Here is a 19,840-nt window from a genome sequence, read left to right as displayed (position 1 = left end):
GACATAAGCACATGGGAATTAACCATGAGTCTTTTGTTTTTTAACACACTCTTTACGTGAGTGTTTTCTTCTCTCTCTCTTTCTCATATATGCACTATTCTGCCCAGTTTTGAATAACTACTTGTTTTTTTCTATAATGGTTCTAAAAAAGAAAAGGAAAATATCATGTAAAGAAGTAAGGGTAAATATGAATATATAGAGAAACGCTTGAATATTTTAAAGCTATGTTTTGAGTGTGTGTGCTTTTTACATATAAAGCAATTTAGTAAAAATACTAATGCATGCATTAATATTAGGCTATAACTAAAATACTGCTCAGCTACATGTGCATATATAAGCATACATACACACATACCCATGCACATGCATATATTATATATATTTAAAAATACTCCCAAATTTGTAATACATTTTACTCATTCCATGTTTCTTTTATGTTGAGGTTCTGGTTAGAAGGAAAATTGAAAAGTACCCCATCAGGTGAGTTATCTCTTCTACCATATCCTTATCTTTCAGAAGCAAAATCCTTATCAATGACAGGATCAGTAGAAGCTAGCCATAGACCATTAGCTCTTCATACATATATCCTTCGGCTTCATCCTCACACGGTTTGTAGCTAATGGCATTGTAGATAAGCATCTTTCAGTTCTGTATTTTAATTAATGATCATTTTTGCCATTATCAACTGTCTACTCTGTGAGTATATGTGAGAGCTTTGCAGTATATCATCAGTCAAATGGTCTATATATGTTTTCACTGACACACCTACTGCGACAGTATTTAAATTAATCCTTGGTAACTCCCTATTTTGTCTGAATAATTAATAACCTGTCACATTTAAGAGCCTATCTAAAGATTTTGTATGAGTCGTCTTTGTGGCCAGAAATGCAGTTCTTAAATGGAGTGAATGGCCACTGTTGGAGATGTGCATGTCACACATCAGAATAGGGCAAAATGTTTTGCAGCTATTAAATTGATTAGTTGTCACATCAAAATGGCTGTTTAAGATCATTTTGTGCTGAAAATCACAAGATTTGTGATGAAAGTACATAAAATCTTGTGTCTGTCTACCCCTCTCAATCTGACTTGCTGACACTCTCCTAAATATATTCATTACTTTCAAAACATTTTGAATTTGGAAATGAGGCAGAACACTTACCATTTTTTCTCTCTCTCCTCTTCCATTTCCTCAGTGAAACACATGGAAAATAAAGTAAATAACTCCATTAATTTTTTTCTTTGTGGTAGCAACTTGTTGGTTTATTTTTGTGTTTTTGTATGTGTGCCTGGAAAGAGGAATAGAATCTTTTATTTCTTCCGTTATGAAATCTTCCTTTTACTGTCATTGGGTAAACACTGAGAGAATTAAGTGTAGAAAGAGTTAGCTTTTGCCAGACTAAAGAGAAGAAAAGAGTAAAGTAAATGATGAAGAAAAATGATTTTCACCTTTTAAATTAAATAATTTCTCAAGGAAATGTGTGAATGCTTTAATTGCAAAGCTAAAGCACTTTCACAAAAGGTATTGTTAAAGTAAAAGGTTTCTGAAATAAAGCATTCAATCATGCTAAAATACAGTAAGATACTAAAATTGTATTGAGGGAAGGACAGTTTGCACTCAGAAGGGCAATCTATCTGGACTTTCTTATTTCATTCTGGTAAATGAAAGCTTTTATTGACCTCCCTGGGTGTAAGATCAAACCCTAAACATCTGTACTGTAAAATGTGGGATTGAAGAGTAAGCATATGTAGCAGTGAAACACAACCAAGGTATTACAAACATCTCTGAAACTATTAGAGTGCCAAATGACTTATCTGTTTTCAGGACAAAATAGTCTTGCGTATAAATGTGCCACGTGGTACAAAGTAAACAGTGAAAAGTCCACTTGGATCATTTTACATATAAAAATTAAATATGTATGTGTAGACCCATATAATATCCATAATAGATTACTATATAAGCACATATATTTCATATAAAATATAGATTGAAAAATACTGTGCTCATAAGAAATAAAAATAATAAATATATTTGTTTCTGCTACTTAGGTAGACAGTATGATATGGTATAACCTGCTGCTCTATTATTGAACGTGCATATTGGTTATATAACATCAATACTTGTTATAGTTCTGAAGAATTAATCTTCAAAACAAAATGTGTTTGATTTTAACTGCGTTAATAATATTCCTAGTGATAGGTAAGCATGAGTATAAATAGATATTGAATCTTCCTTAAAAAAAAAATATTTTTAGTTCAGAAGCTACCAGCGATGATAGAGACTTGCTCATCAGATACAATTTTAATGCCTTGTAGTCCACATCAATAACTGAATTACTGTAAATGAACTCCTTCTTGCCATTATTGAAAAAAAATAGATAAAAGAGTACAATACTAAATCCTTTGTTTTCTAGGTGGTGGAACTCTCCCTTTAGAAAGGTTTCAAGTTCTTAAGTAGCCCATGCAGCTGAATTTACATCTGTTGCTAGGTAGAGCTTGTTTATGCCGGTACAATTACTCTCTGAACAGCGTAGAAGTGCTTTCACAAGGAATAGTGGAAGACTTTGTACAGTTACTTCTGTAACTTAATGACTTAAGGAAGGTGAAAGAAATTTTTCAAAGTGTAATGATCCTGAACAGTTGCTTAACTTGTTTTCTTTCCATCCTTGTCCTAGAGGACTTGCAAGAGGCACTTTTCTGTTTCCAGTGCCTCCATAATGAAGTGGGAAGGAAAATTGCTGTTCCCAGGGCAATAAACTGCTTAGCTTTCTTTTATTGTTTTAGATGATCAAATATCTGGGGAAGACATCTGATAAGGTCATTGGACATTAGTTCTCTGGTCATAAAAAGCACAGGAAAAGCTTTATCTACTGGGCTTGATCTAAAAAATTTAATTTAGTGACCACTGCTTTTGCTTTGTTGCTGGCAATATCATCATGTATACTCATATGCACAGGGCCAGAAAAAAGCGGACTGTGATTGATTAATGTTACTTGAGTGAGTGAAGAGCTATCAGTTGTAAGAGTTGGCTCAGTTCACAAGCAGAAAAGGCCTCTGTCTTAGTATACCACAAGGCAATCAGACCCTGAATGGTGCTTTGTATCTGAGGAAAAAAAAAAAAAAAAAAAAAAAAAAAAAAAAAAAAGAGGAAACATGTTCATGACATTATTGTGACTTCTGAATCTAGCCCTTACACTATACAGATTGGATTAAAATAATATTATTAATAAATAAATATTGGGGTTTGAATCTGAGAACAGAACTATCTTTAGTGTTAATAAATTGCATATGAATTATTTCACTGTAATATCCAGAAACTGCTAACATCTGAATCCATTGAGACTCACAATTATCATTAATGGAATTTAGTATTTTCAGGATGGTGGAAAATAGTCTGGCTTTAATAAAATATTAATGGGTAGAAACTCTGGATTAAATATTCATCTTGGTGTCTTTGGAGGTTATGTTCTACTGCTACCGTACAGCCCATTAGTAAATAATGATCTAGTGGCAAAACCTTCTGGGATGTAGTATAGTTTAGTATAGAATTGCTTTACAAAGTTGAATCATAGGACTTGCATATTTTCTGTTTTGTAGAATAGTTACATTGTTTACAAGGGGAAAAAAGTTGAATCTGTGCTGATACTCATATAAATTGCATCAGTAGAGGTAAATTACCAAAGTTGAGCTGGAGGCATTTCTATTGCATGATTCCACTAATACTAATGAGAGCTGCCTGGCAGCATCCTATGCAACTCCTTGGCAGTGTGTAATCTTATGTTGCTCAGCCTTACTGACCAGGATCTCTTCTATGAAACAGCCTGTGCAACTTAAAGTACTAGCAACAGGAGAAACAGATAATGAGGCGTTTGTGCATACCTTTCCCTAGTAATCACAATTGTATTAAAAGTAAACATTTTGATGATTTGTGAAGGGATAACCAAGTTTCCTGTTAAAATAAAAGCACAAGTGTTTCTGTTTTCAACCAAATGTCTTGTGGTGTTCATGGAAAGTGTGCTGTTGAAACAGATTGCTAATGGAAATTTGGGGCTTTGGCAAAGCTAATAAAGAAAAAAAATCTCGATTTAAAATCAGTCTTTCATTTAATAAGCAAATGTTTGTAATGATGATGTAGCATCTCATGAGAGTTGCAGTTGAGCCAAAGCATTTGTAGCGTGTGGATAAGTGGCAATCTAAATACAGCTTTCAAGATGCGCTGTGGCTGGTGAGTCCCAGGGTGTGCTGTTTTCTATCTACACAAGAGGGAAAGAGGGATAGTGCCTCAGGGAAAAAGTGTATCAAACAGGCAGCTAGTCTATAACTCACATTTTCTGAGTATCACATACCTATTGGATTTGTCAAAAAAAAAAAAAAGAAAAAAAAAAAAAAAAAGAAAGAAAGAAAAGAAAGAAAGAAGATGCCAATCTGAATACCGTATCAAAACATTTGTATCTTTGGTGTAAAAGATACTGTAATTCTTTTGCATGTAGAAGTCAAAGAACATTTCTCATAGACTATGTTAGAAATTGTACCAGTACCATTATTCTGCAATAAATATGGGCTAGAACAATTATAAAATATGTAAGGCTATTTCCTCTGCAGTGTAGTTAAATGTTTGCCTTTTCTAATTCTTTTAAATGGATATTATCAACTGTAATTGCAAATGTAGCATGAAATAGGAAGGACTTTATCTACCTAAAAATGATGGTGCTGCCTCCAAGCCATAAGCTTACCTTAAAACCCAAGTCCTTATGGAAGCTAAAGGAAGACACACAGTTTCCAATATGATTCTGAAACACTTTAGATAGGAAAGTAAGAGTCTTTTCCTTTGACTTGCTAACATACTAAATCACCATTTTATTTCCACCTGCAAACTTGAATAGAGTGTGCTTACTATATCCTGGAATACCTTGGAGACCTCCGGATGAATGCATGGATATCTGTTTTTTGTGTTGGTTGCTCTGTTTTGGAGCTTAATGAGAGTGGAGGATAAATTTTTTTGTTTTAAAATTGTGATAATGCTAAATAGAGTGGAATTTTATTGTACTGAGTGGCTTCTTGTACATTTCTAGCTAATGATATTCATGAAACGTTCTTACTTCCTAGGAAAATCTTTGAACATCCTCTTACGGGATTTAGCCTATTTAACAAGTTAAGTAAGGATCTCTCTCATTCGTGTACGTTAAACCTAAAATTCTCACTATTATAAACAAGGATTTTTTTTTTTTCTGAAGGAACTATCTTCCATATACTCATCTACTGCCCGTGGTGACATGTGGCTGCAATAACCCAGATCAAAATTTGACGGTTAATGTAGTAGTTGAGGAAAAGCTGCTAAGTTCAGTGTCTGCTCAGTTCATATAGGGTTTGTTGGATACAGCTGCCTCCGTGCATAGCTTTTCTCACATATGTGTATCTAATTTCCCAAGATTTAGGATTTCAGGAGGATTTTACCAGTCCTGGGGCAGCTCCATAGATTTATTTGGCAGTTTACCGTGGCTGATAAGTCCTCCTTGAGTGCTGAGGAGTAAATTACAGAGCTACTAAGGTGGTTTTCTGTAAAAGGGACAACAGGTTATGGTTCTTATGGCTTGCTGAGCCTGAGCTGACTCTGGGACAAACCATTTGGTGTTTCTGTGTCCAGCTGTAGTGCCATTTGCTGACCAAACTGACAAAGCTTTTCAGTTTGAGCTCTATTTTATGCAATACAGGTATATTCTTACTTACGGTTTCTTCTAACAAATTCGGATAGATTTGAGGTGGTTCTGTGCTGAACCTCATCCGCTGCATTGTGAAGGGATGCATGGGTTACTAGGAGATGCTTAGTCTCCTAATGGATGGTTGATAGTGATGGCAATTATAACAGTAATTGGAAAATGAAAAAAATAATAGAAAAGAGATATTTTACGGATGAGTGAAGAAACTGAGAAATGGCACATTGTATATTAAGAAAGAATTATATTTACAAATAATTAGCAAATGTTACATCTTTGCAAGGTACATTTACAACATTTTTATTTCTGGGGAGTAAATGATGTATCTCTACATTGTGAACTGCATATATAAATATATGAGGATTTATAGTAATGATGATCTTTCTTTTAAGGAGGTATACAAGGCAGGTGATTTTTATTGATTTCAGTAATACTGGTACTAATATGAAATGAATATAAACATTATATGTGCATGTATATAGATGTCTCGTTTGATCTCATTCGATAGAATAGGGTCTGTACTTCTGACATTAGTATTTATTTACTTCCTATGCATAACTCCTATAGGACTGCTGTAAATGTGAAACGATGTTTGTTTAAGTAGCCATGCTGTGTGACAACTGGAGCAAGAGAAGGTTAATAAAGTTCCAATACTAACTTATATACTATATACAACGCATTCAAGACTTACACAATGGAAGAAATATATGTTCTGGAATCACCTAGATTCATATCTAAGTGGTAAAATACATTCAAAATGTCGCTGCTACTAGCAGACTTGCCTGCTACTTTAGTTTCTTCAATGTAAATGTTAAATGGTTGTACGAAACAGTAACTTTGAAAAAAAAAGTTTTTTGAGGAAAATATTTGAAATGGCTTACTTGAAACTTCAAATTGTCAGCTTGTTATTATCTTTATGTCTATGTGAATGTATATGTGCATTTATATAGATGCATATATATATAATATAAATATGTATGCACATACACAGATGTTGGAGTAACATTATTCTCTTATTCTGATTTATTCAAAACTATTTCCTTATTAATTCAAAAGGTCTTTATAATGATTGTCTGTAAGGCTTTTGCAAAAACTATTATAGTTACTTTGCATAGTGTTAAGGAGATGATCTTCTGAGAATTTTATGTTACGGTTTCTGTTGACCAAAATTGGTTATGTAAATAAGTGTCCAAGAAGTATGTTTTGAGCAGGCTTTTATTTTTCATTTAACAAAAGACTACTCTGTGCCTGGAATCTCAGGTTCCTTAATGGATTTTGAATTATTTACACTGAAAGGTAGCATCTTCAGGACTGTGATTTTTGTTTTCCTAACAGTTTAAAAGTCATGCTGTCAATTGGATTTTGACAAGTTTAAAGGTTTGAGTAGGCTGGGAAATCTACCAGATATAACTGATGACCTCCAGTAGCTGGTAAAATGCCTGTTCATCTGTTCTGAAAAACTCTCTTCCCAAAAGTGTTGTGATTTGTTTAGTACCTTTACAACTATAGCGAGAGTGCTCAGCCAAATCTCTGTATTCCCTTGACAATTTTTTAATTATACTAGCTAAACAGATCTATCAAATTCCCAGACAAAAACCAAATAATCCTCTAACAGAACACACATTTTATTTATTTATTAATGAATTGACGTTGTATTTTCATTGTGTTCTTAAATCAAGTGGAAGAGTGCCAACATATCTGAAATAGAGATATTTCCTGTAGCTCCTGGATTTTTCCTACCATATACCATTTGAACATTAACCAAAAAAAAAAAAAAAAAAAAAAAAGGTTAAGTTTTAAATGGCTGCAATATTATTTTCATTTGCTAATAGCAGAATAACCTTATCTACCGCTGTATCACAGTTTGTTTCAGGCAAATTAATCTTCATCAATATTGCCATCCTTCACAGCATCCTCTAGAAAACTTAAAAGGAAAATAGTTTAATTAGGAACAGTAATGGCATTTCATTTTCAGAAAGATGAAATGTTTGACACAGAATGTTGAAACAACATTCTTCAATTAGAATAAATTATGTGCCAAACACTAAATAAATGTGCATTCAAAAGAAAGGACTTTGTATAACCTATGTTCATAAAGTGGTGTTCTCTTGCACTCATGAATTAGAAAATTATAATTAGAAACTGTTAATATGCTTATATTGTTCTGTAAGCAAGACATCGTGCCCTAGGTATGAAATATACAGGTGATGTAATTTTTAATATAAGGTGAAATTTGACTATGCAATTATACTGTCTTATTTGTCTTTTTGTATTTCATACTGACTGTGTGCTCAATGCTATCAATAACTGTTTCTTTGTCCTTTTAGTGCATGACTGAACATTTCATGATGATCTTAACTCTTCTTTGCGTTACTTGGTTTTGAATACTGTCCCCATTCAATGCTCAGTAACTCAAAGAAGAAAAAAGGAACATTTGTTTTGTAATGCTCAGGGAACGTATAAACCCTTCAGAATAGGGAACATATGTTATAGTTAATTGTACTGGCAGAGAATAGGTATGAAGGTAGAATTTTGCATATTATCTGGAATAGTTTTATGTATAGATATTACATCAATGTTGTGAAAAATAATATTTAATAATTGCAAGTGATTAGAGCTTGATGTTACATTTTATAAAAGTTGAAATTCTGGAAATGGATTACCCACTGCCCTAAAACTAGCACAAGAGAGCTTTAGAGGTTGACTGTAAAACCTTTCTTTCCACAACGTTGTCCAAATGACTATCAGTGGCCAGAAAATGACGCCAGTTCCTGATAATCTGATTTGTTAAACTCTTGGGGGAGTGTATGTGTGTGTGTTGGGGGGGGGGGAGGAATAAAAAAGAGAGATTATGACTGGTTTCCTTCTATATTTGTACTACCTGGAAAGAGTATCAATATTTTCCAGCTGTGCTTAGAAAGACTTTGTTAATACAGAGCGGGTCTGAGGAGGGTGTGGTACAAATGGTGTATATGCATTTTGTTATTTTTTTCAGCTACTCCTTGGATTTGTGGTACCTACAGAGCCCGATACCGAGGGGAGGTGTTACCCTGATATCCGTCTTGGAGAAAGCAGAGCTGTTTTGCTGTTTCGCATGCAGTTGACAGAAGTGAAGACCCACTTTCCCATCTGATCTCCTGTTGGCACAGGCTGGGTAAGTTGGGAATTAGTCGAACAGTCTGAGTTATCAAACATCCAGTTTGAAAATAAAAGGCTCTCCTATGTAATACTCTTCTCTCGTGTAGTACTGTAGTCACATATTTTGAGCAGGAAATCTAATTTCCTGTTTCTGTTATTAATTCTCTTGAAAATCTATTTTCCCCCTTCAGTTTTGCAAAATGGCAAAGCACTTCTGTACTATACTGGTTATTTTTAATAATGGGAGTCCCCAAAGTAGAGAAGAGAGGTTTTCAGGACCAGGAGAGCTATTGACTGAGTTTGTTTTGAAAAAAGAAAAAGAAAAGACCAGGATTGTTACAAATTGGCCTGGGCCTGTTGCGGCATCACGGAGTCTGGGATCGTATCGGCTGGACAAAGGATTCGCCCCGCTCGCACATCCAGCTGGAGGAATTTCTGAGGTTACCCTTTTTTAAGCCTAGTCATGGTCATAAGTGAATCCCAAAATGCAAATGCACGCTTTTCTTCCACACCTGTGAAAAAAACCTCCCCATATATGATATGAAACTATGTTAGTTTTCCAAGCGAGACAGTTGCAAGGAAGCTGGAGACCCGACCTAGTTCATGGAAAGATCAAAGGTAATGCCGCAGGAATACGGAAATATGCCAGTAATTGGTTCTGGCTTAATACCGATTCAGAGTGACCAGATAATATTCAATGTAAGCAATGCGATGGAAAACACCACTTTATGTTGTTGTTTTGTGGCAACTTCTGAAGCATTTTCTCTATCAAGAAACACCCATTGCTGATTCTACTTCCATCGCTTTTATGCTGCAAACTGCACAGCAAGTAAAGGTCAAATATAATTAGGTGGGGGAGGGGGCTGTTGGTTTTTGTCCTCACCAGAGCTTTTATTTCTACAATTATGAATAGAGAATAGATAATGTTACAGAATGAACTCTCCAGTGAAAATTTAATGCCAAATTGAAACAATCTTTCACAGAGTAGTAGCAAATTTAAAGTGGTTTTATAGTCAGGGTATATATGTTTCATTCACTACTGCTCTGAAAATAAAAACTGAGTTCACAGAAAAAAAACAAACCTCAAATGTACTTTAAAGCCCTAAAAAAATCAATGCTAAAACAACGGTAAATTCAAGCTTTACAAATGAGAAAGCAGTTGGGCAAATGTATGCAAAGCTGGAGAGAGAGGAGTTCACTGCGTCATGACTAATGATGCAGAAGCCTTCAAACAACCTGGACTGACAAGAAAGAACAAAGAACTGTCAGGACCATTTATTTATTTAATCTCCCTTCTCCATCCTCTCTCTCTGGAGGTCTTGGATATTATTTCTTCTTCCCTTTTTGCTGCTGTATGATTACTTTGTTGGAAATGGGAGTCCAAGAGATCACCTCACCAAGTATCATCGTCACTCTCCCGATCACCTCCCCAGTTAGTGTTCCCTTTACTAGCAAGCAGAGATGCAAACTGCTTAAAACTAAGGAGAAATGAGAAGCTCTGCTATCTGTTACAGCAAGTAAACAAATGGATTTCCTATTTCTATTCTTACTTTACTGATGGAGGTTGATAGCAATTGTAGCCATTTCCTACTACATGAATAAGAATTGGTGTCTACAAACAAAATTTGCTAGTAATGTGGCTATATGGTGATGGGATGCAAAATAAGCAAGCAAACATAAGCAAACTGTCTTTTGGTTTTAATCTGTTTGTGTTTGGATAGAGAACTATGAGCATCTGTGAGAACTATGAGGAGATAATAACCTGACTGCTTAATGTGCTTTGTTGTTTTGGTTTGGTTTTATTTTATTTATATTTATTTATTTATTTTAGGAAATCTGGTACAAGACAGCAGGGAAACTATGAAAAGGCAATGTTAAGAACAGGAACATGCTTACGGAACATGTAAGTATTTGTAGTTCTGGATAAAAATTGGAATTACAGAAATATAATCATCATACATATTTTATCTAATATCACACTAGTTAAAAGGCAAAAAAATACAAACTGGATCAACTTTTAAAGTTCTGCAGACTTGCTCAAATGGATCAGTGACTTATATTTTAGTGAGAGTTGTGCTTTGTTGCTGCATTAAAAGACAGGTTGGATCTTAAACTTACTTACTTATAAAAAGGAAAAATCTCCTCCTCGATTCCTATTGTTATGTTCAATTCTTCCAAATAAGAATATGTACACATGTTTTCAAATGGTGGGGCTGCTTCTGACTGATTTAAAATAATGTCTTCATGTAATCACCAGCACAGTTTTCACCCAGCCTCTATCAAAGCTACACATCACACAGCCTCCAATTACAGGCTGGTGCTGCATCCTTGACAGTTGGTTCAGAATATTTTAAAGTGGTGAAGGTGAAAAGTAATTAACTGTGTACATCACATGAATGTTTCGATCAATTTAAATTAATCACTAGGTGGCCATGTATCCCAAATGGAAGTGTGGTATTTAACAAGAAGAAAATCCATATTAATAATGTAATTCTTTGTATATTAATCCATTATTAGACTTTGCATTAAATGTATGCGTTGTCTGACTTGATTATAGTAATGAGACTGAAAGCATGAAACTGTTATTCTTCCCCTTCTTGGTGTCTGTATCTACAACACTTAGTCAAAGATAAAATATGCATTGGAATCACAGAGATGGCTTATTTGAAGACAGAAATTTAGACTACTTTGGAATGATTCATTCTGTTGTATAAGTCCTAATTCTCAGATTTTGATGTGCTCCATAGTCAGCATGGGGCTCTAGAGGGCTAGTGGAAGAGGCGTTGAATGATTTTGACAGAAGTCATGTTTATTTTCTCTTTCTTCATCCTGTAGCTTCTGAAGGATGGGCTCAATCCCACAGAAGTTCTTGCATGAGCTACCTGTCCTTTTGACAGTTTTTCTCCTACAAAGAGAAAGCCTATCATGGCCTACTCGCTTGTAAAACATTATCTTCAGCTTACCAACCTTTACGTATTTAGACTTTTCCAAAAAGGCAACAGTATCACTTTTGGATATAACTAGATATATATTGTATTTTCAGTTCTAGTATCTATAAGAAATCTATGTGTTCTAAGATACAAATACCTGAAAGTAAACAGAGCTGTGTTAAAGGAAATCATGTCATAACTTTGTTACTTGAGGAATATTGCCATGTTCTTCCCTCTTTAAACCGCAGAAATGGAAGAGCCACACTCCGTGCTACTTGTCTGCACTTGCAGTATACTTTATCAATTTTGGTTTCAAAGCAGCTGTTTCATTTAAGGTTACCAAGTAAATATAAAAAGTAAACATTTTCTTGCATGTATTTACTTTGGGCTATCTGAGAAGGTAAATAGAACTAGCTTACACAATTTATATGATATTAGAGGAAAGGAAAAACAAACTAAACAGTAGATCACTCCCAACAGTGTGTTAGGCTCTCCTGTTTTGGTTAAATATTCTGGAACAATGTCATCAATCAAAAAGTTGCACATTCCACACACAAAAATGTTACTTTTTTAAGCATTGCTAAACACTTTGACATGTTTGAAAAATTGAGTCCTAGATCCTAAAGGTTATTTGTCACAGGAGAAAGAGAAAATATGCTCTGTGCATGCCAGAATGGCAAATAAACCCTGTAAAGATGATAAATCTTGAGTTGGATACATAAACTACTCAGATTCATAGTCCCCAACTTCATCACGAGCAGATGTAGTTTAATTTGGCCTTTACTGACATATAACTGTACACAACAGGCAAGTAGTGGTCGGTGGATCGTGTTCCAGGATGAAGCCCAAAGAAGGAAATGGTAGTGAAGAAAGCATGTAATACGTTTTGAATGCTGACTATACTGGCTGCTATAGCAAGGGGTTTGTTTGTCGTTGGGAGATTTTTGGTTTTGTTTGGGGTTTTTTTGGGTTGTAAAGGCACACTGGTTAAGATAATGCAAGCCTTGAATCAGTCCTCTCCCACAGCATTTAAATAAGCAGCATGCGACAGGCCTCTAAAATATTTTGAACCAAAAATGGCTGGTCTGAAGAGCAGTCAAGGTCACTTGTTGATACATTTAAAACAATTTCTTTCATTCAAAAGAAACTTTACAAAAGCTTGTTCTGACAGGTGGCAATTTCATACACTGCAGGTAAAATTATTACTTTATCCTAAATAATTTTGCCAGGCTACTGTGAACACTTACGAAACCTGGAAGAGCTTCAGGGGAAAAAGAAAGAAAGCAGTTGTGTTTCTCTGTTGTGTGTTGTATGCTGGAGTCACAGCATGCAACTTCAGTATGAGAGAAATAATTCCGAGTTTTCTGCTAACACGGCAGTATTTTTGCTGGATTACTTGGACAAAGAATTAATAATTTTACTGTGACAGGGAGACACAGTATGCTTTTAAATGTCTATAGCATCTGTATATAAACTGATTTGAGCATTAGGGGTTTATTTTAGACTTCTTCCTCTTTCAGCAATATATAATTCTGTCTTTGCAAATACAGTAACATCAACAAGTTATCTAATGTATTTTAATAATTTTGAGGAAAATTAGTTTATTTTAGTGTGCATATAAGGGGAACCTTCAATCTCATAATTTTCAACAGCTGAACACTCCAAAGACAGACTAAAAAATGGTAAGGAACAGGGTCTGATAGTCGTTGGTCATTCCAGGTTACATTGTAGAACGAAAGGCTGTCAGTGCTGTACTGAAGTTTCCACAAGAATTTGATGTGAATTTACTTTCTCTGTGTTGTCTGCTTAAGGGAAAGGAGCCTCTCCAAGAAGACAGATGAGAGATTTGGGTGCTTGTGAACCAATTTCACAAGTCCGTGCAGCCTTCACTAGAAGGAGGGCTGGGATATGCAATGGGAATGTGCGTTGAGCTCCTCCTTAAGATAGTGCAGTGGCCAGCCTTCTGCAATGCTGGACTTTGAAACACCCCAAACGTCGGATATGCACTGAAAACTGAGCTGAAGCAGTACCCACTGAGACATCTTTTCAGAGGTAAAGAACGCGTCCTTTGTCACCAACCGATGTTGCATTCTTTGCATAGTAGCACATGCTTTTTCATGGATGAAGCATTTCATTATTTTGGTTTTTATTTAAATACTTCCAGGCAGTAGCAGAAAAATAAACTGAATGAGAAATACATTAGACCTGGGTAAAAATGTGAGTTTCTGCAAATTGCAGTTATAATGCCGACTGGTGAGAAATGCTTGCATGCTACCCCACTGGTAAATAATAGCTTTTATTTTTGGTTCTCTGGCATGTAAATGTTTTCTTATATTTCCTTGTTTTGCAGTAATGCTATATATGCACACTGTTATTCAGAATCTAGGGGATAAAATATATTTAATGACAAGGTAATAAATGTACTGTACATCTGTGAAATAGTGTGTAATTTATTGGCAAAAAACCATTAATGTTCAAAAACCATTCAGAAAATACCAATGGAATTTCTTGTAACTTCAGCGAGTTATATGCTCAGTATGAATATTTTCATTGTTAAACTAACGCATTATCTTTGTTCAGTCTCTAAATAGTCTAAGAAATAATTATAGCTTGATATAATGGTCCTTCAAAGTGATGACTGGCACACAGTTGTATAAGTGGAAAAAGCATGTGACTATCAACTCTGAAATCTATAACTCTAAACTCGAGACAAACAAAAGAATTTAGTTTTTATGGTCTCAATTATTCTCATAAGAATAACATAGATCCTTTAAAATATATCTTAAAAGATCAGTTGCTGTTAAGTTACCTTATATTATATTTGGAACATATAGATGGGATGCTAGCACAGACCCTTTTTACCTTTTTGACGAGGAGTGTTTCAATTTACGAGTGGTGAAATCTGCGGTATTTGCTCTGGAACCTACATGTAAACAAATTTTTCACAAAAGTGATGTAGGATTGCCAAAAAGATATATATTTTGCTAAAGGAAATTTAGAGCGTTATTTATTTTCTTTCTTAGAGTCCAGGAAAGACAGGGCTCAGTCCTAGCTTATATAGATAGATTTATATAAGCCACATAGAATAAGAAGCTATTAATATTCAAGGGTTATTAGTACAAATCCCTTTATAAAGCAGCATTACTTTAGCTTTTGATTGACATTGCAACATTGTTTTTCAAAGAGGCTGTCCTTGAGAGTCAACAAACTCCATTTCACTAAGAGGGTTAATTAAGGTCAAGTTTATAATGGGGTAGGAAGAAACAGAGACTGAAGTAGCTGTATATCAGATTGAGATTTCAAGGTCTTTGCAATGCACTAATAATCGTGAGGCTGGCTAATGTGGGTGGTTCTGTAGCAAGAAAAAGAAAAGATTCTATAGCGAAAAAAGAAAGGCTTGAAACAAGCTAGTTCCTTTTACTGAAGTGTTTTCCATCAGAAAACACCTGCTAGTCAAACGTACTTCTGAGGGAACGTACCAGTTCAGGGAGCAGGTTGTCAGCGCTTGGGCGTCCACCTTCTGAGCAGCCCGGGACTGACCGCAAGCCGCGCGCTGGTGCGGGTGTGCAGTCCGGCTCTGGCGCAGCTGGTGGTCTCGCAGCCCGGAAAGCGAGCAAGCCGGGGGGAAAGGTGAGCGCTGGGAAACGGCAGGAAAAGGAGAGGACGTCTTAACTTGGGTGGAGAGGGGGAGCGAGAGGAAACATTGGGTGCGACTTCTTTTTCTATTTGTGCGTGTGTTATCTTGTTAAGGATAAGTATAGTACAGTATTTTTATTTTTTCCTCCAGATAAAGTCTCCGCTAGCAATCAGCATAATTTCCCCAGAACGACTTCCATGATCCTTCTGTAAAATTACTTCTGTTGAAGGGAGAATTCCCAAAATGGATCTTCTAAGTTTTCAGAGTAGCACCGAAGGTTTAAACTTGACAGAAATCATCAGACTCAGTCTCTCTGCAGCTTCTGGAGATTTACACTGTGGTTTTTATGTAGTTTTTACAGATACGCAATAAGCAGCAAAACTTTTAACTCCAAGCAAAGAAGAGTCATTAAAAGAATACAGCTGTCAGGGACAAATGCAATAGCATTATTGCTGAGTGCTTAGCTTTTTTAAAATTAACTAGAGCGCTTTCCTTTTATCAGATAGTAATTCTAAGAAGTTCAGAGTATGACAGCAGCTCTCAAACAAGAGGCTTAATTTCTCTTCAGGAGCATATTTGTCTCAGGCTAACACTATTTTGCATAGGGTCAAGACAGCTTTTCAGGTCCTTTCCAGTTGTATCTTCTTGCGGTACTGCTATTCAGTCCTTTTCAGTCATATCTTCGTGATAAAACTCTGTTTCACAGAAGTAAGCTGTGATACATGTTTGTTTGTTTGTTTGTTTGTTTGTTTGTTTTTTTCATTTCCGAGTATATCTCTTATTGGTATAGATTTCAGAAAAGAGCAAGCTTCTCCAAACTTCATCACATTGGATTCAGGAATTTTATTGTTCATTTAAGTAGATTGTGTTAAATATGTCTCACGTATAACACAGCTTAATGTTATAAATGGCTCTTTGTAACAAAAAGAGAGCAATGCAAGTGAAGGAATTTATTTTTACAAGGCATAATATGGGAAAGAGCAGTACCTTAGATCTGCCTTGGTTTTCCTATTCAAACTCTCAGTTTTCACTCAGTTTTTTGAAAATTCATGTTTTGAACAGAGTGACTGTGGCTAATCAACATTGAGATCTACAGGATATATCACTCTGCCATTAATGAGGGAAAAATGATAAAGGCAGTGAATTGTCAGGAGGCAGATGTTTTACACAAAATCTTAGGTTCTGTTTCAAGCTCTAGAGGAAGAAGAATGACAGACCCAGACCGAGTTTCTCCAGCCTTTTCTGCCTGTAGACCTTGTGACGTGATACCACAGTATCTCCAGCTGCTCACTTGCTCCTGCTAATTTGCTAAGTTTCTATCTTTCCACACAATCCAATTCTTTATTTTTCAATATTTTCTTGTGCCTAATTCGCTCTCTCCTCCCTTCTCTGATTCATTAGCTTCTCTTGGATCCAGATCCAAGCCTTTCTGTATGCAAAACCTCCTGGTGCTGCCCAGCTCCTGGCTGCTTCCCTCGTCCTGCTGCGGGTGCCTGGGAGACACTGAAGAGGGAAGGGAAGGATCTTTGCTTTCAGACACAGAACTTTGTGCCACAGTGGCATCTAGCTGCAGCAGTTACAGACCAAATTCCACACAGTCCTTGCAGTCCTGGACTGGGGCAGGTCAGTGCCGGGGGGGGGGGGCTCTTCAGAGAATTCGTCTGCCAAAATGCTGAGCAATACGCAAACTACGACCAGAGTCTTAGGATGGCTTTAGCATTTGTTTTTTTGCCAGTAAAAGAAGAGTCCTTCTTGCAAGAGACAAGTCTGTGTTTCATAAGTGGAAATGCTTAAAGCTTTTGAATGAACTTTTGAATTAGGCGACCAAAAAAAAAAAAGTTTTCTGATAGTAGGTAGTAGGGTCTGCTGGACGATTCCTTTGGAATGCTTTCTGTTAGTATCATTTGGAAATATACTTACTGTTTTTACACTGTTTTATTCTATGAGTTTAGAGGTGGAACTTCACGCAAAATACAGGTTTTGCATGTACTCAGAAGAAACATTTTTGCAACAAAGCACAGTAAGCACAATAAATGCAGAGCGTTCTTTCCTCAGGTTCCGAATGACGGGCGCTTCGTAGCGTGCCCAGCTTTCCGTAGTCAGCAGCCCTGGCTGTGCAAAAGTCATACGAGCTAGTGCTGAGTTTTCCTCTCAGGAGTTCCCCTAGGATCGGCTGGCTTCTCGCCTGCATAAAGCTACTCCAGGTATGTAGCAGTTTGTGGTGCCGGTATTCACTGAAACTTCAGTCTCGTGTAAGCTTGCTTTTACTTTTAATATTTACAACTTTTCTAACGTTTTTCCCCATGAATTCTGTAAAAATAGATTAACTACTATGATCACCCTGCGTACGAAGGGTTGTGAAACACACGTGCCAGTGAAAACGTTTTACTTTTAAGATAATCTTCAGTCCTGCGTTGTGTCATGTAGATAATGACGTTGAAAACTTTATGAATGGACTGCTAAGGGAAAAATTGTTTTCATTATTCCTGTAGGAGACGCCCGTGGCGTTTGCCAGCGGGGAGGCTGCTGCACAGGGCACCGTGGGACGCCCGGCACAGCAGCGCCTCGGGGAGCCCGCCGAACCCCGCAAAGAAGGTAACAGGACTTCTGCATTGAAAAGCGTTCTCCAGTGGATTCCAGGACGTTTAGTAGTTTCTAATGGTAATAACCTTAGCCATTTTTTTAAAAAAAAGTTATGTTCATTTTTAATGTAGTGACAATTTTGTGGCATTTATTTGACAAGCTCCTTTGATCACAAGCTGAAGCTAGGATGGGGGAAACCTCAAAACACGTTTTTGTACTGTTCTGCATCCACAGAGACAGAGGTACTGGCATTGTACCTTGTCAGAGCAATCCTTTGGTATTCCTAACACACAATATTTATGTATTTCTAATGTGTTTTGCAGGAGTTTAGTTTTAATTAAAATTTAAACATTATGAAATCAATGATTTAGTTTCAGGGCTCTGGAGCAGAAGGAGAATTTTTTAATAAGCTTCTGCATTTTTTATAGGAGGAAATGAAAGTTACAGTTTACCATACACCATGCTTGCTTTTTTTTATTTCTTTTTTTTTAATTTAAATGACTAAATTAAGATGATTTCCAGCTTAAATTCTGAGTCTGGGAGGAAGCTTCGTAGTACTAGCTTAGCTGTGACCTAAAGGATGATGGAAGTAAATTTGTAGGAAGGGTATAGGAAGGAAAGAGTGGTGTACAGCATCACATTGTATATAACTTGAGTTTTGGGGGGAGTTAGTTTATTTTTGTCCTCTCTTTCTTTCATTTTCTCAAATTTTGTTTCTTCTTACGGATAAAGAAATTGTGTGGACATTAGCTTCTGCCTTCTGTCTGCAGGTAAGTCAATGCCTCATTCCTCTGCTGACAGTGTTGGAAGTCATTTTGGGCTATGTACCAGAAACCATCGAGGCTCCTGTTCTGTTAGCCCTGGCTCCATGTTCTCCGCTGCTTTTCTCAGCCGGACTGAGTAAGATGTCTCCTTCTGGGCTCTTCCGCTTCCCACTGTACAACGTGGGTTTTGTGCAACCACTGACCAATTACATTTTCACAAAAAATTTCTATTCAGAATTTATTTCCCCGAGATTAAAATAAAAATTAAAAATAAAATTAAAAATAAAAATTAAAATAAAAAGGACACACACAAGCCCTATGTCTTGCAGTAGGAATTATCACCAAGTGAAGGAATTAAGGCTAGCTTCATTTTCATATGCAGATCAGCCGGAGGATATGGCTGTGGACTTCGTGGAGTATGTGACCATAAACCATCTCACAGAGACAGGAAGATATGGTTTTATGTTCTGTGTGTGTAAGAACAGGGATTCAAATTTTGTAAATTAAATGCAAATGATCAGTCTTACTGAAAATTGATGAAAGGAAGAATTCCCTTCTAGTATAATTACATTTAAAGGATGGAAGTGTTTTTTTCTTAATTTTAATATCATAGGCAGGAATTTCTTCTAGAAATCATTTTCATGGCTCTCTGTCTTATAACTGTTGTTCATGCATGAGGGTGGGGGGAAAAGCTGTGAGGGTGACAGGAGGGGATGTGAGGCAGAGGGAAAAAATGAAAAGTCATTCTGTCGGAAATTTACACTGGCTGCATATATTGGTTCCATTTGAAAGTCACACTTAAGCCAAGAAAAAAGGGTTGGATCCCTTTAAACTTCATGGTTACTTAAGCCTTTAGAGATATGGAAAAAGAGAAATTATTGAAGCAGAGAACAGGATGCAGATCCCCTAATAGTATTACAGCAAACTTGCATAAACAGAATCTATGTATACCAGCTAGGATTTGATACTCAAAACTGATTTATTATTCCTATTGCTACCAGTATTTTATTTCTTTTTTTCCTTTTTTTTTTTTTTTTTTTGATGACTAACATCTAGGTAAAGATCTTGAGTAGTCAG

General features: G+C 36.1%; 2 long non-coding RNA genes across 2 annotated transcripts; both read left to right on the top strand.

Annotated features, from left to right (window-relative positions):
* The first annotated feature begins 437 nt into the window (after positions 1 to 437).
* LOC134140420 (uncharacterized) lies at positions 438 to 13,649 on the top strand. Its single transcript, XR_009958399.1, has 4 exons — positions 438 to 480; positions 8,707 to 8,865; positions 10,681 to 10,752; positions 13,591 to 13,649. It is a non-coding gene; the product is annotated as an uncharacterized LOC134140420 (long non-coding RNA).
* Positions 13,650 to 13,690: 41 nt separating this feature from the next.
* Positions 13,691 to 18,054, top strand: LOC134139980 (uncharacterized). Its single transcript, XR_009958301.1, has 4 exons — positions 13,691 to 13,831; positions 16,818 to 17,039; positions 17,472 to 17,620; positions 17,909 to 18,054. It is a non-coding gene; the product is annotated as an uncharacterized LOC134139980 (long non-coding RNA).
* The last annotated feature ends 1,786 nt before the right edge of the window (positions 18,055 to 19,840 follow it).

The sequence above is a fragment of the Rhea pennata genome, chromosome 4, assembly GCF_028389875.1.
Source record: "Rhea pennata isolate bPtePen1 chromosome 4, bPtePen1.pri, whole genome shotgun sequence".
NCBI classification, from domain to species: domain Eukaryota; kingdom Metazoa; phylum Chordata; class Aves; order Rheiformes; family Rheidae; genus Rhea; species Rhea pennata.
Note: the sequence above shows the minus strand (reverse complement) of the source record. Positions and strands in the feature narration are given on the sequence as shown.